Consider the following 15,642-nt stretch of genomic DNA (forward strand, 5'->3'; position numbering starts at 1 on the left):
GGTCAGTCACAGACTAACTGCTCTTTCCACGTAACCATATCTCAGATACAAAATGCAATCCTACAGCTCCCTCAGTGAGCACCCTGCTTAGACCCAACAGCAAGCATCTCTCTTGAAAGGGAGCAGCTGGTTGACTTCTGCTTCAACCACACAGTGTTGTGGTGATTACATTTTGTTTTACAATGGTTGCATCACATTACTCCTCTGTGGAATGGTTCAACTGCTGGAATGTGACTAGTCAGGATTACATGATCTAAATTCCCTTGGAGCACCTAAATCTTGCTAATTTTCAATGTACTAATTCATTTTGAGTCATAACCCAACTCACACACAGATTGTAACTCAGCCTGAAAACATGACACATTTAAGATATTTTTACGGACATCTGGCAGTTTGGGTACTGCATGTACAATATTTGGAAAGTAATGAATCCCAAGTCTCTGTCTTGTCACCACATTATTTAATAGATCAAGTCTGAAACCCTATTTTGCAGGACATCCTAAGAGGACCCAGAGTTGAGAAACTCCGACCACAAACACTAATTCTATACTTTTGAATGAATTTAGCACCAACCAAAGACTGTACTTGAAATCCAAAATGACATCTCCAGACAGAAGATGGGAAAGAGGTTGTCACTAAATTATACTTGATCAGATACAATTAAAGAAAATTTAGATTCACAGAGCAGCATAACTCAGAAACAGGCCCTTCAGCCCATCTAGTCCATTCCGACTGTTATTCTGTCTAGTCCATTGATACACACCTGGACCATAGCCCTCCGTACCCCTCCCATCCACATTCTTTTCCAAACTACTGTTAAATGGTGTACTTGAACCCCACATCACCACTTCCACTGGCAGCTCATTCCATACTCGCCCCATCCTCTGAGTGAAGAAGTTCCCCTTTAAGTATTTTACCTTTCACCCTTAACCTCTGACCTCAAGTTCTAGTCTCACCAAGCCTCAAGAGTAACAAGCCTGATGGCATTTATCCTATCTATACCCCTCATATTTTTGTATACCTCTATCAAGTCTCGCCTCGTGCTCCTACACTGCAGGTTATAAAGTCCTAGTTATTCAAGCTTTCCCTATAACTCAGGACCTCAAGTCCTAACAACATCCATGTAAGTCCATATAAATTGATGCTTATTTCTAAAATGACATGTATTTTATTGGCTCTCCCCAAGCATGTTTGAAGCTACGCTTTGGTATAAGTTCACCACACTGTTTGGTCTCTTCCTGTTCTATCCATATTGAAGTCCCCGATTTCCATTCGCTCAGTATCTGGGAGATCAGCTGACAGCATCTGAATCCCAGCCACAGCTTTTCTGTAACTCACATAAACCGGGGCCCAGGTCTCATGTGATGACAGCTTTAAATTGCAATCATGTAAAGTACTGAGAGTTTCTCAGCAACACCTCAAAGTTTGATCTGTGCACACACCACTGGCATTCATTATCCCAGCTTCCTGCACTACTTGCGTGAAGTTCGGGAAAAAAAATACCTCATTCAGGAATTTGATAGATTCTGGATTCATCATTGCCTTCAGCAATTTCAGATGGGGAATTTTCCTAGGCCTATTTACACCTCCCCTATGGCCAGACAAAATCAAAGCTCTGGAAATGCTGAACTACAGAAAATGCTAGCAACATTGCCCAAGTCGAGAGTATCCGGGGAGGGTGCTAATTGGAGCTAGCAATTCAAGTCAACGGCCCTTCATCAGAACTGTGAGCAGATATAGAAAAAGACAATATAAAAGATAAAAGCGCCTTTACTTCCTGAGAAAACTAAAGAAATTTGGCCTGTCCCCTAAAACCCTCACTAATTTTTATAGATGCACCATAGAAAGCATTCTTCTAGGGTGCATCACAACCTGGTATGAAAGTTGTCCTGTCCAAGACCGAAAGAAGCTGCAGAAGATCATGAACACGGCTCAGCACAGCACACAAACCAATCTTCAGTCCTTGGACTCAATTTACACCGCACGCTGTCGGAGCAGTGTTGCCAGGATAATCAAGGACATGACCCACCCAGCCAACACACTTTTCGTCCCTCTTCCCTCCGGGAGAAGGCTCAGGAGCTTGAAGACTCATATGGCCAGATTTGGGAACAGCTTCTTTCCAACTGTGGTAAGCCTGCTGAACCGATCCTGACCCGGATCTGGGCTGTACCCTCCAAATATCCGGACCTGCCTCTGGGTTTTTCTGCACTACATTACTTTCCATTTTTGTATTTTCTATTTATGATTTATAATTTAAATTTTTAATATTTAATAATTTTTACTATTTTTAATATTTAATATTTGTCATCCAGGGAGCGGGAAGCGCAGAATCAAATATCGCTGTGGTGATTGTACATTCTAGTATCAATTGTTTGGCGACAATAAAGTATAAAGTATAAGAAGATAAAGATAAAAGTATTAGCTTTATTAGCCTGCAAGTGCTACCACACTTCCAGCACCAACATAGCATGACCACAACTCAGTAATCTTAACCGTACATCTTTGGAATGTAGGAGCAAGCCAAGGCACCTGGAGGAGACCCTATGGTCACAGGGAGGATGTACAAACTCCTTACAGACAGCTGTGGGAATCAAACCCCTATCTTACAGCTCGCACCGCAAAGCGTTATGCCGTTTACAAAAGTGTGAGTGGAAGACAGAACATACATATATGTTCAGTGATACAGCAGAAGACAATGCAGCTTTTATAAAAAGGGTAACTGTCAAGTTAGTAAAACTCTGGCGATGAAATGTTGAACAAAAATCAGAAACTACCTAAAAGTCGGTGGCAGAAATTCTACACATTTGAAATAAGAAATGCTGAAACTTTTGGTTGCCAGAAACAGTTCCATTGTTGAGTCCACATATAAGAAGTGCTGGAGGAACTCAGCAGATTGGACAGCATCTATGGAGGGGAATAAACAGACCATGTTTCAGGCCGAGCCCTTTATCAGGGCTTGATTTATTCAACTAAAAATTTGTTTCATTTCCAGCGTTTCCCAGTTCTGATGAAAGGTCAACTTTCAATTTTCTCCCTCGGCAGTTGAGTCCAAACACCACTCAGTGGGTCACAGGACCCCCCCTCTCCGTTTCTCCCGCACAATGATGACTTCATCAATGCCATTCCTCCTGCCATGTTCTACCCTAATCCTTGATCTCTCCACATTCATCCCAAAAGATAGCTTAGCAACAGGTGTCCATGAAAAGCCCTTGACAACCCCCCCCCAACCTGCAACTCCATTCTCCCAGAACACCCTTGGAAATTTCAAGTAGTCATTTTGTATTTTCAGCTCAATGCTTGCAACATCGGAGCTCTGCATCATTTGTTTTGTTCTGTTTTCTATTCTATCACATACATTTCCTACTGCTATCTTTCTTCTTCACCCGTTCTCTGCATTTTTTAAAACTATGTTATGTCTATTCGCTGTTCTGAAAATAAACCCTGCGAACATTAATTCTCTTTCTTTCCTCTTATAGTAAAAAAAAATCAGCTCTGGTTTTGCTGACATTGAGCAAGATGTTGTTGCGGCTGCACAACTTGGCTCTGGTAAAATGCAAGCTGGACATTGATGAGTGAAATATTTGTTCTGTTCATATGTCAGTGTGAATGAATAACTCCAGCAGCTTTAATTTTCTTTGTCAATCTAATGCTACTTGTCCTTAATTACCAGCATCCCTTTCACATTCACAGACTTGCCTTCCACCATATCACAGAATTTCTTTCTTCCCACCCTCCTCATCAGCACCTCCAAACTAAAAGTTATGAAAGTTCACAGTACATTTATTGTCAAAGTACATATACCTTGAGATTTGTCTTTTTACAGGTAGCTACAAAACAAAGAAATTTACAGGAACCCATTTAAAAAGACAGTCAAACACCCAATGTGCAGAGAGAAAGAAAAACAACAAAATGTGCAAACAATAAAAGTAAGCAAATATTCCTCAGACATGAAGCCTGGAGCAGGCCTCAGCCTCAGCTCAGTGCAGAGCGGAGTAAACATTGTAGCGCAGTGAGCAGAACTGGCCTGACCTTTGCCTCTGGTCCTGACACCCTGCCCTTTCCATCCATCTGGCCTGGCATTTAAATAGTCCAAACATCGCCCTAAAACCTAGGCTCTGTCACATCGATACGCTCTGGGCCTGGGCCCCACCATGATGTTTCTGTAGTAACTTCTACTTTGAAAAAGGCACACTCGACAACTTCATGCCCAAGAAACAACAAAACCATTGTGTGTGTGTGTGTGTGTGTGTGTGTGTGTGTATATATATATTATATCTAGAGAGGCTTTCACAACCCGTACGGCATGGCAGGCACACTATATACAAAGCCCACCGGAAGTAAAAAGTACAGAACTTAAAACCCCCCCATTATCCTAATTAGTGTTAACTTACTTTTAATAATGCTCACATTACAATAGCTTTGGCACATGCCTGACCTTTCCAAATTGGCCTGGCACTTTGATCAATCTACCTCACTCTCAGTCTAGGTGGACAGGCCTTGAATCTGCCTCTCCTCCGCTCGACTTGCCTCAACTTCACCACGAACATGCCAACTTAAACTCCAACTTTCTCCTGGTCTGTTGAAACTTCATCTACCCAAGGTGATATCCAGTATCCATGATATTTTGCTTTTCCTGACACTCACTACCAACTAGATTAGTAGACCATAACTATAGCAATTATCTACTATCCCTTTAACATGGCTATACAGCTTAAAGTTCTTCCCACATTGATATGAACAAAACCAATGTTTCATACCCAGCCATCAATGTTCAGTTCGCACTTTAACAGAGCATTTTCCCAGTTGTAGTGCCACAGCAACATTCTCTCACTCAACATCAGCAAAACCAAGGACCTGATTATCAACAACAGGAGGGGAAAGAATGGATGCGTGTGAGGCAGTCCGCATTAGGGAATCAGTGGTGAAGATGGTCATTGTAAATTCCTTGGCATTATCGCATCAGAGGATTGGTTCTGGGACCACCAGTAAGTGCCATTACAAAGAGGGCACACTAGCAGCTCTACCTTTTTATAACATTACGCAGATTCGGCATGTCATCTAAAACTTTGACAAACTTCCATGAATGCACAGTGGAGATGATTCTGACTGGTTGCATCTTGGCCTGGTACAGAAATACCAATGTCCAAGAATGGAGAAGACTACAGAAAGTAGTGGAAACAGCCCAGACCATCACAGGAAAAGCCCTCCCCACTATATGAGCATATCTACAAGGAATACTACTACAAGGAATTGGCATCCATCATCAAGGAACCCACCAACCGGGCCATGTTCTCTTCTCACTGCTGCCATAAGGAAGGAGGTACAACAGCCTTAAGCCCCACACCATCAGGTTCAAGCACAGTTATTACCCTTCAACCACCAGGCCCCTGAACTGGCATGGATAACCACTCACCCCAACACTGAACAGACTCCACAACCTACGGACTCACTTTCAAGGACTCTACAACTCATGTTCTCAGTATTAGTTACAGATTTGCACAGATCGTCTTCTTTTGCACATCTGTTGTTTGTCAGTCTTCACTTAAGTGTAGTTTTTCTTTAATTCTATTGTATTTCTTTGTTCTACTGTGAAAGTCTGAAAGAAAATCAATCTCTGGGTAGTATATGGCACCATACATGTACTTTGATAATAAAATTACTTTGAACTTTGAAGTATTCCAGACTTCACCGACCTGTGTTGGAATATTGAATGCTTGAAAAGCCAGTGCAATATGAAACCAAGCATCCCCAGAGTAACAGAGATCACTGGGAATCATAAGAGTCATATCCGATACATGGCTACGATTGTCAGAGGCCAATCAACAATGACCCAGTGCAGCATCACAAAGTTCCTACAGACAATATTTTTGATACAATTTTTTTCAGCAGCTTCATGTTCAACTTCCTCTCTACCAAAGTTGGGAAAGAAAATATTCACTAATAATACCTCAGACTTAACTCCGCTACATCTAGAACCCATGCAGCATCACAAAAATAGATGATCTAGTCATGAATAGTTGTTGGTTGTATTTATTTATTTAGAGATACACCGTGGACAGACCCTTGTAGCCCAACAAGCTGTGCTGCCCAGCAACCCACCTATTTTTAACCCAAGCCTAATCACAAGACAATTCACAGTGACCAGTGAACCTACTAACAGCCCTTGGAGTATGGGAGAAAAACGAAGCACCCAGAGTAAATCAGGTTTCATCAGAATCAGGTTTATTATCACCGGTACGTGTCGTCAAATTTGTTAACTTAGCCGCAGTTCAATGTAATACATAATACAGAAGAGAAAAATAGTAACAATAAGTGTATCAATTACAATATACATATATTGAATAGATTAAAAATCATGCAAAAAACAGAAATAATATATATTATTAAAAAGTGAGGTAGTTTTCATGGATTCAACGTCCATGTAGGAATCGGATGGCAGAGGGGAAGAAGCTGTTCCTGAATCACTGAGTGTGGGACTTCAGGTTTCTGTACCTCCTACCTGATGGTAAAAGAGAGATAGGGGAATGCCCTGGGTGCTGAAATGTCCTGGGTACTTTGTAGGCTAGTACCCAAAATGGTGCTGACTAAATTTACAACCCTCTGCAGCTTCTTTTGGTCCTGTGCAGTAGCAACCCCCCCCCCCAACCCTCCACACCCCCCATACTAGACAGTGATGCAGCCTGTCAGAATATCATGGAAGGTGCTACATAAATGCAAATCTATTCGTTAACTCATAGCTCTTCCAATGATTAAGCAATCCATGCAAACCAATACGTCATGGATAATATTTGCCAAGCATGTGGCAAGTGATGACCATTCCATGAGGACAGGTCAGTGCAGATTCACTTTTAAGTGAACAATACCCTTTCTACTCAGTGGATCAGCAATGTCAGGAATCATCCAAGTCACACTTGATGCCGAGTATATATATATATATAGTCATATATATAGTCGGCATCAAGTGTGACTTGGATGATTCCTGATATTGCTGATATAGGCATCCGTTAGTCTCGTGAGACCATGGATTTGCGCCTTGGAAGGTTTCCAGGGCGCAGGCCTGGGCAAGGTTGTATGGAAGACCGGCAGTTGCCCATGCTGTAAGTCTCCCTTCTCCGATGTTGTCCAAGGGAAGGGCATTAGGGCTGATACAGTTTGGCACTGGTGTCGTTGCAGAGCAATGTGTGGTTAAGTGCCTTGCTCAAGGACACAACACGTTGCCTCAGCTGAGGCTCGAACTAGCAACCTTCAGATCACTAGACCGACACCTTAACCACTTGGCCACGCGCTAGCACATTCCTTTATTAATGCTGGGTCAAATAATGCAATCTCCTCACTACCAACACCATGAAATTAAACATTAAAGATTAGCTTTATTTTTCACATCTACATCAAAACATACAGTACAGCGAAATGCATCACTTGCGTCAACAGAGTCAGAGGATGTGCTGGGGGGGGGCAGCACGTATGGTGCAAAGGTAGAGTGCCCACAACTTATAGAATGCGGGAGGAAACCAGAGCACCTGGAGGAAACCCACAAGATCACAGGGAGAAAGTAGAAACTCCCTACAGACAGTGGCAGGAGCAGAACCCTTGTATTCCAATTGCAGGTGGACTGCCAGTAGGCTTGATCACACCAGTTCAGAGAATCATGGATAGGTAGTAAGCAGTGTGCTCACCAGCAACACCTCCATTCCATGACGGGAGAGAGGAGAGAAAAACACAAGTGTTGGCTAAAGTGAGATAAAGAAAGTAGAAGTGTTAAGGGAGGAAGAAGTGCAACGACACAAAAAGAGAGGGACATCTGCAGATAAGATAATTGTAAGGACATAAATGACTGAAGGCCAGTCTCTAGTGCTGAACAGGAAAAGGCACATGCAGTAATGAAGGCTCAATGGTCAAGCATAGACAAAATATTGATGAGATGGCTGGGGAGAGAGAGGATGATTTTAACCTTGCAACCAGTTTTGGTTGGGGCACTTTGCAGAATGGTTCAGGTGCTATGGATAAGTTATGGACACGCTGCACATCGTGTTGACAGGAGGACCAGAGATGATAAAAGTATTGGAAATATTGAGCAAGGAGGGAGAATGCTGGCAGGAGGTGAAACTGAGATCACTGGACAATGATTGAGTGTGGAAGTGCTGCTTCATTTCCCTGGGTCTAACACAGGAGTGGGGAGCTGCACAACTCCCCATCTGGTTCTTTTTGCGTTCTAATGCAGGATCAGTTAACATGCATAAACATTACAGGACTTTAATAATAAATCAGGATACTTTCTCTCTGATTGTTGCTGACCTCTGAGTACCTCAGCACTGTCTTTGATTTTAGAAATGATAAATCCCATAATTCTCACATTCCTCCCTTTCCCGTCTCTCCTTGTCAGTCTCTTATTTATACCTCCTTGAGGAAGGATCAGCTTTGATCAAAAAATAACTTTTGCTCAGCCGATACCACCAGCCTTTGTGTTATTCAGTCCCTACTCTATCACTGGTTCTCCACATCCATCGTCCTTCTCTGCAACTTACAACATGCCTTGTTCTCATGGCTTTGATGAAAGGTCAACCACCTAAAATATCAACTTTCTCACTCTTTCAACAGATGTTGATTAAACAGTTGAGTATTTCCAGAATTTTCTATTTTATCTCAGATTTGCAAACTCCATCTTTTTTTTTTTGCTCTTTGGTTACGGAACAGCCACCAAGGCTAGGAATCTCGAGCTTTCCACCCTTCAGTTTCCTCCATTCTCCAGCGCAGTCACTGGGTTGTGGCTCAGTTGTCAGCCGTGGAGCCTAGGCTGACTGCACCAATGCAGCTGCAAGAATATTGCAAGAGGGCCACTTGAGGACAGTGTCACTGATGACAGAGGCATTAAAGTGTTGCATTCGCCCCCTCCCAGTTAATAACTGTCCTACATCCCTTCCCCAGCCGCCTTCTCTGAACACTGATCTATTAAAATAATATGACTTTAGAAGTCACAGCTACTTCCCTCAATATCCCATCCACCTTAACAATACCCTAGGCTTCAAGGTATACAAATAAGGAAGGCAATCGAGCTAATCGCAAATGTCACCCATAACAGCTTGCACTGAGCTCTAGACAAGCACCAGAGCAGAACTAATGCGATAAGCAAGGTGCTGTGTGCATTACACCTGGGGGCTGCAATTCTTCTGTTCTGCTTCACTTCCAGGTCATTAAAGATTAAAAGAATGCAATTAAATTGCGGGTGAAGCTGTTAACTCACTCAATTAACAAGCTGAGTGATACAAGGTTCCGCAACAGGGACTGATGTAAACACTGACCGACAATGGGAAAACTCACTTCTCCTCTCTCATTCTACAAGTACTAAGTGAAGAATTTAACTGGGAAGGATCAGATATTGTGAGTTAATCATACCACCCTATTTGTACAAATCAAAAAATCACTGAAATAATCGGCTTCTATTAAAGACCATAAGACATGGGAGCAGAATTAGGCTTTTTGGCCCATTGAGTCTGCTCCGCCATTCCATCATGGCTGATTTATTATCCTTCTCAGCCCCATCTTCTCCCCATAACTTTTGTCACCCTTACTAATCAAGAAACTATCAACTTGCACTTCAAATATACCCAATGGTTTGGCTTCCACAGCCATCTGTGGTAATGAATTCCACAGATTCACTCCCAATGGCTAAATAAATTAACTCTCATCTCTGTGTTCCAAAGGGAAATCAGTGTAATCTGAGGTTGTGTCCTCTGGTCCGAGACTTCCACTGTAGGAAAATCCTCTCCACATCCACACTATCTCAGCCTTTCAATATTTTATAGGTTTCAATAAGATCCTCCTCCCACCCCACCTTACATGTAAATAATGATAGGAAAGCAAAACAAAAATGAAAACAGAAATTGGTGGAAATATTGAGCAGGACATCCAGCAAAGCTTTCAAGTGGACAATCTTACATCACCATTGAAAGATGATACAAGGCTAGAACAAGGTGTTCATGCAGATCACCAGTTCCGAAAACGAGAGAAAGGATGCACTGTGTGGGTAAAAATTGCTAGCCATGCAAGTTGCCATGGAGATGAAGGCAGCAGAGGAGTAACTCCACATAAGGCCAGACCTTACTGGCTTCTGCTGAACAGAACCAACATTTGGCAGTTCAAACAGCAGCAAGTACAAGACATCTATGAATACACTATCAAACAGAAAAAAAATCCTGGCTCTACTTACAGATTTGGAAGGTGGAGGCCAATCTCAGTAAGATTCCCTATTACTACACTCTTGGATTCTATGCCAGGCCAGTTCTTTGACAGGATTGGTGAAACCAATGATTTCAATCAGATTGTATGCTACTAGTCAGGAAGCAGAGGAAAATGCTAATTATATACATTTTTAAATATTTCTTTGCTTATATTTTTTCAAATTATTAAAATGTTTTAGTTCTTTTTTGTTAACTTTTTTTTTGTTTCACTCCGACAATCTGTTGCGACTTTTATAATCAACAGACTGGAGCAAAGTTAGCCAAGAGCCTGAGCTGCTGGTGGTGTTTTATGGTCAGGCCTTCCTCGATGCTTCATCGAAGGTCTGGATGCTGGTTCTTTGCATCTTAACCATGCAAGTAAAGACATGGAAAGTTTAAGGGTGTTGTGGTGCTGCTTGGTGGAGTGTGGGCCTGGTTTTGGTTCAAAATTTACTGAGATGGGAACACTTGAAGATGAACCCAAAACCTCTGCTTAGGATCGTGGAAAGGTCACCAACCTTAAAAAGCTGATTCAGTCCACTCTCTACATATGCCTTCTGGCATTGTGTAGTTTTCTATTGTGGGTTTTATAATCAAATGATGACCAAAACGTAGCCAAACTCAAAAAGACTAGAAAGGTCTACTGTAACATTATTCACTTCCCCAGTTGCATCTGACAGATCCAGATCTATTCAAGGTGAAACAGTCTAGGCTGTCTGCAGGACCTGGCATGGGGAAATTCTTGCCTTTATCAAATAAATAGTTCCCAGCATCATACTTCCAGTGCAGAAGTACCTGGTGATGACTTCAGCCCAAACAGGTCAGGGTGGAGTGGATTTGCACAGCACCACACAGAGCCCAGTGTTTAACATATTCCTGGGTCTCATTATTCTATCTATTCCCAGGAACCCTCCATTAGATCCTCTAGGGTGTAACCCTTTGCTTTTTATTTGAGGCTTTTTCATTGCTGAAATGAAGTCTGTACTTACTGCAAACAGGGAAGACTGAAATAGGTGGGCATTTTTTTTTAATGATGGTGAGTAATCATTCACTCAGCACCCTCATGCCTATTCCACGTTCGGTGTCGAGTCAGGGTGTGGGCTCTCCGAGACCCTCAGTCTGAACTAACCCATAGAGATGAACCTGAGAAATGGACTAACTGTATGCCCCAGGGACATGGGGGCGGGGCGGAGAGACGAGTGAGAGACACGCTGCTCTTCTTTGTATGAATGCCAAATTCTACCATGCCCACTAAGTCCACCCTCCCATTCCACCCCAGAGATCTGAGTGATACCCTACTACTTCCCTCTCAGGGAGACGAGCTGTCTGTGAGATATTTCAGCAAGAAGTTCCAGCTCAGCCTTGTGACTGCCCGTATGCTGCTTTGGCAAGCCAAATTTTTGAAAAGGAGAAGTCAGTGCAGGCACCAGATCAAGGAATGGCAAGCAGTTCACAGGGAGGTCAGAAATCACACAGCAAAAGTATCCTCAGCACAGCCTTTTGCTTCCACTTAATCAGGAACATACCCAGCGGAGCGCCTCATCATAAATAGCAATCCTTGCTCCCATGTGCATCTGACTCTGCAACTCACGATCCTTTGAGGTTTCCACATGCTGAACTTAAAGAGCTCACAACCTGGTAGAAAGCAGCTCAGGACGGATTTGCCCATCTACCAACCCGCACACCACAAATCCCCATTAAACACTGCACCCACAACAAGCAAATCAGCCCATCCTCTGCACTGTCCGAAAAGAGTTAGTGCTGAGACTCTGCCCTGAGAGCAAATCCAAACTGACATCACTCCGCTATTAAAATGTAGTGGAATGTACCCAACAAGCACTGAAAACACAGAAGTACTATGCCAACGTTCAGCCGCTTTTCACTGTAAAATATTAGGCTGATTGATACAGGTCTGATACCACATATGGGTCACAGACCACACAGGCATGAGGGAACAGGTGGAGTACTGCACACAGCTCCTGTCTCCTTACTTGAGGAAAGACATATTGGCTTTGGGATGGTGCTGAAGTTTACCAGGTTAATTCCAGAAATGAGGAGGAATTGAGTTATCTGGGAACATACTCACAGGAATTCAGGAAAATGTGAGGACACCTTATATAGACATACAAAACTACGAAAGGAATAGATAAGATAGAGATAGGAAAGTTGTTTCCACTGGTAAATGAGACTAGAATTGGGGGACATAGCCTCTCGATTAGAGAGAATAAATTTAGGACAGTGAAGAGGAAAAACCTTTTCCCAGAGAGTATTTGTATTTTGTATTTGGTCCTCCACAATATTCCGAGTTGGAGTTTAAACTGGAGGTGGCAGTGTTTTCTTTTACGAGGTCGAGTTGCGAGCTCGGTATCAATCCAGCACGGATGGAGAGCGCACTCGGGAGCGGTCTGTCACTGGATCGAACTCGGGAACCTCCGTTCTTGAGCCCGGCGCTGATCGCACTGCGTCACCAGCCGACCTAAGGGAGTAACAGAACTGTAGAATTCTCTGCCCAGGAAGGCAGTAGAGGCTACCTCATTAAACCTATTTATGACTCGGCTGGAGAGATCCTTGCATTAAGGGTTATGGAGAAAGGGCAGGTAGGTAAACCTGAGCCCATGGCCAGATCAGCCATGGCAGAGCATGCCCAACAGACCAGATGGTCTACTCTTGCACTCACTTCTTATCTTCTAATCCTGTCTGAAATTTGTCATAATGAATTGATAGCTATTCGCATCCCACTGTAGAGCAGTGAACGGATAAAACTATGAATCAAATGAATAACTGCCAATCCAGCCTGAAACCCTAGGGAATGCCATTTGCCACTCTGGCATTGACAAGGCCAAGGATTTGGAGCCAGGAAGCTGATCCCCTGAGGGTTCGCTAAACCAATCAGAGCTCGGGATACCCATTAGGACAGCGTAGAAACAGGGACTGCCAATAATCAGGTAAGGCATGACCTGTGGAGAGAGTAACAGAGCTAATGTCTCGGCTCAATGAGCTAATAAAAGATTATCAATCTGAAACGTTAACCTTGTCTCTCTCTCCACCGCTGCTTCCTGATCTGCTGTGTTTAATGTCTAATTGGTTGTACCAGCAGCATGAACTGATGCCACAACCTATGGACTCATTTTCAAGGACTCATGGTCTCAGTATTATTTATTTATTATCATTTTGACGTGTTTTTTTCGTATTTGCACAGTTTTTCTTTTCCACCTCGGTTTGTCAGTCTTTGTGTGTAGTTTTTCACTGTTGCATTTCTCTGTTCTCCTGTGAATGCCTGCACAAAAATGAGCTCAGGGTAGAATATAGTGACATACATGAACTTTGATAATAAATTTACTTCGAACTCTGAGCACAAACCCTACCAGATCCAATAAGGCTCCAGACCTGATTCTACGCTCCGGCTTCAGATTCAATAAGAAATCCTGCTGACCTCTGTCTAGTAAAATTCCAGAAATCTCAAATTAGATTAGATTATGAGGACACTCAGTCCTCGTTTATTGTCATTTAGTAATGCATGCATTAAGAAATGATACAATGTTCCTCCAGTATGGTATCACAGAAACACAGGACAGACCAAGACTAAAACTGACAAAAACCACATAATTATAACATATAGTTACAACAGTGCAAAGTAATACTGTAATTTGATAAGAGCAGACCATGGGCACAGTCAAAAAAAGTCTCAAGTCTCGATACCCCCAACATCTCACGCAGATGGTAGAAGGGAGAAACTCTCCCTGCCATGAGCCTCCAGCGCCGCAAACTTGCCGATGCAGCACCCTGGAAGCACCCGACCACAGTCCGACTCTGAGTCCGTCCGAAAACTTCGAGCCTCCAACCAGCCCTCCGACACTGAGTACCATCCTCTGCCGAGCGCTTCGACCCCGCCCCAGCCGCTGAGCAACAAGCAAAGCCGAGGACTCGGGGCCTTCCCCTCCGGAGATTCTGGATCACACAGTAGCAGCGGCAGCGAAACAGGCATTTCAGAAGTTTCACCAGATGTTCCTCCGTGCTCTCACGTCTGCCTCCATCAAATCAGAATTGTGCAGGGCACCCTACTTGACAGATAACAGATATTCATCACTGGAGTGGCCGCTGCACACTGTGTCGTGCCGCCATCTTCTCCTCAGTTCAAGAACTTGAAAAGCTTCAGCAGGAAATTGGCTTGCCCAACATAGCACTTTGTCTCTTTCCGAATGATGAAAACAAAATTCTACACACATGAAATTTCTCAGAAGTCTATTGTCTATTGTTACATAAATCAATAGGACAGATGTATGGAATTTAGAAACATAAATAAGGCAAATGAACAGTTAAACCAACCAAGTGAAACTCATCGAGGGGGAAATACTTTCCTTTTCTTCTTCACCTGAGAATATAAATCGCACCCCAGTTGAAAATTTTATCCAACAGATGGCACCTTCAATAACAATGTAGCCCCCCCCCGCCTCTTTGAGACTGGCCCATAACTTTAAAGTCATTCCAATGATTCAGAGCTCTTTCAGTACTCTTTCTGACAGCGCTCAATCGCGCACGTTTTCGTGGGTACAGCACTTCCCCCAGCACCCAGGGCTGTATTAGCACTGCCCGCCTGGAATTCCACTGGTGTTTTACTTGGTGTGAAGCTAGATTAGATCTTGGAGTCAGGATTTGTAACAAGAGTTGAATCTTCACAAGTGTGCAACTCAGCCAAAATACTGAATTACGGTATGACCAATGTTCACAGGGAGTATCAGAATAAATACAGAAATTAAAAGTATGGGAAAAATTAATAAAAATTGCATGCAGATGTTAATTTTCTTACCTTACTGAGATTTATGAATATTGTATATAATTCATTAGATATATTATGGTCCTGGTCCAAAATATTTTTTTAACCAAAAAGGGAAAAGCTAATTACTTAAAGCTGAGTACTTTTGACCTGGAACCTGAATCCACTTCTATAGATGTAACGTGGAGAGCATTCTAACTGGCTGCAACACCGTCTGGTATTGGGGGGGTGGGGGGGTGTTGGTGCTACTGCACAGGACTGAAGGAGCTACAGAGAGTTGTAAAATTAGTCAGCTCCATCTTGGGTATAGTATCTAAGACACCTTCGATGAACGATGTGCCTCAGGAAGGCGACAACCATTATTAAGGACTCCCTATCACTCAGGGCATGCTCTTTTCTCATCGTTACCGTCAGGAAGGAGGTACAGAAGCCTGAAGGCCCACACTCAGCGATTCAGGACAGCTTCCTCCCCTCTGCCATACGATTCCTAAATGGACGTTGAATCTATGAACACTACTTCACTTTCTTTTAATATACAGGTATATTATTTCTGTTTTTGCACTATTTTTAATCGATTCATATATATTCATACATATACATACATACACACACACACCACTACTGTAATTCATTCACTTATATATTTATTTT

At 42.8% G+C, this 15,642-nt stretch overlaps 1 protein-coding gene across 3 annotated transcripts in view; it reads right to left on the reverse strand.

The window, feature by feature from the left end:
* The window catches only part of rxrab (retinoid x receptor, alpha b), a 117,839-nt gene that overhangs the window by 97,122 nt on the left and 5,075 nt on the right, over positions 1-15,642 (reverse strand). The gene's annotated exons all lie outside the window — the stretch shown is intronic.

The sequence above is a fragment of the Mobula birostris genome, chromosome 22, assembly GCF_030028105.1.
Source record: "Mobula birostris isolate sMobBir1 chromosome 22, sMobBir1.hap1, whole genome shotgun sequence".
Classification (NCBI taxonomy): domain Eukaryota; kingdom Metazoa; phylum Chordata; class Chondrichthyes; order Myliobatiformes; family Myliobatidae; genus Mobula; species Mobula birostris.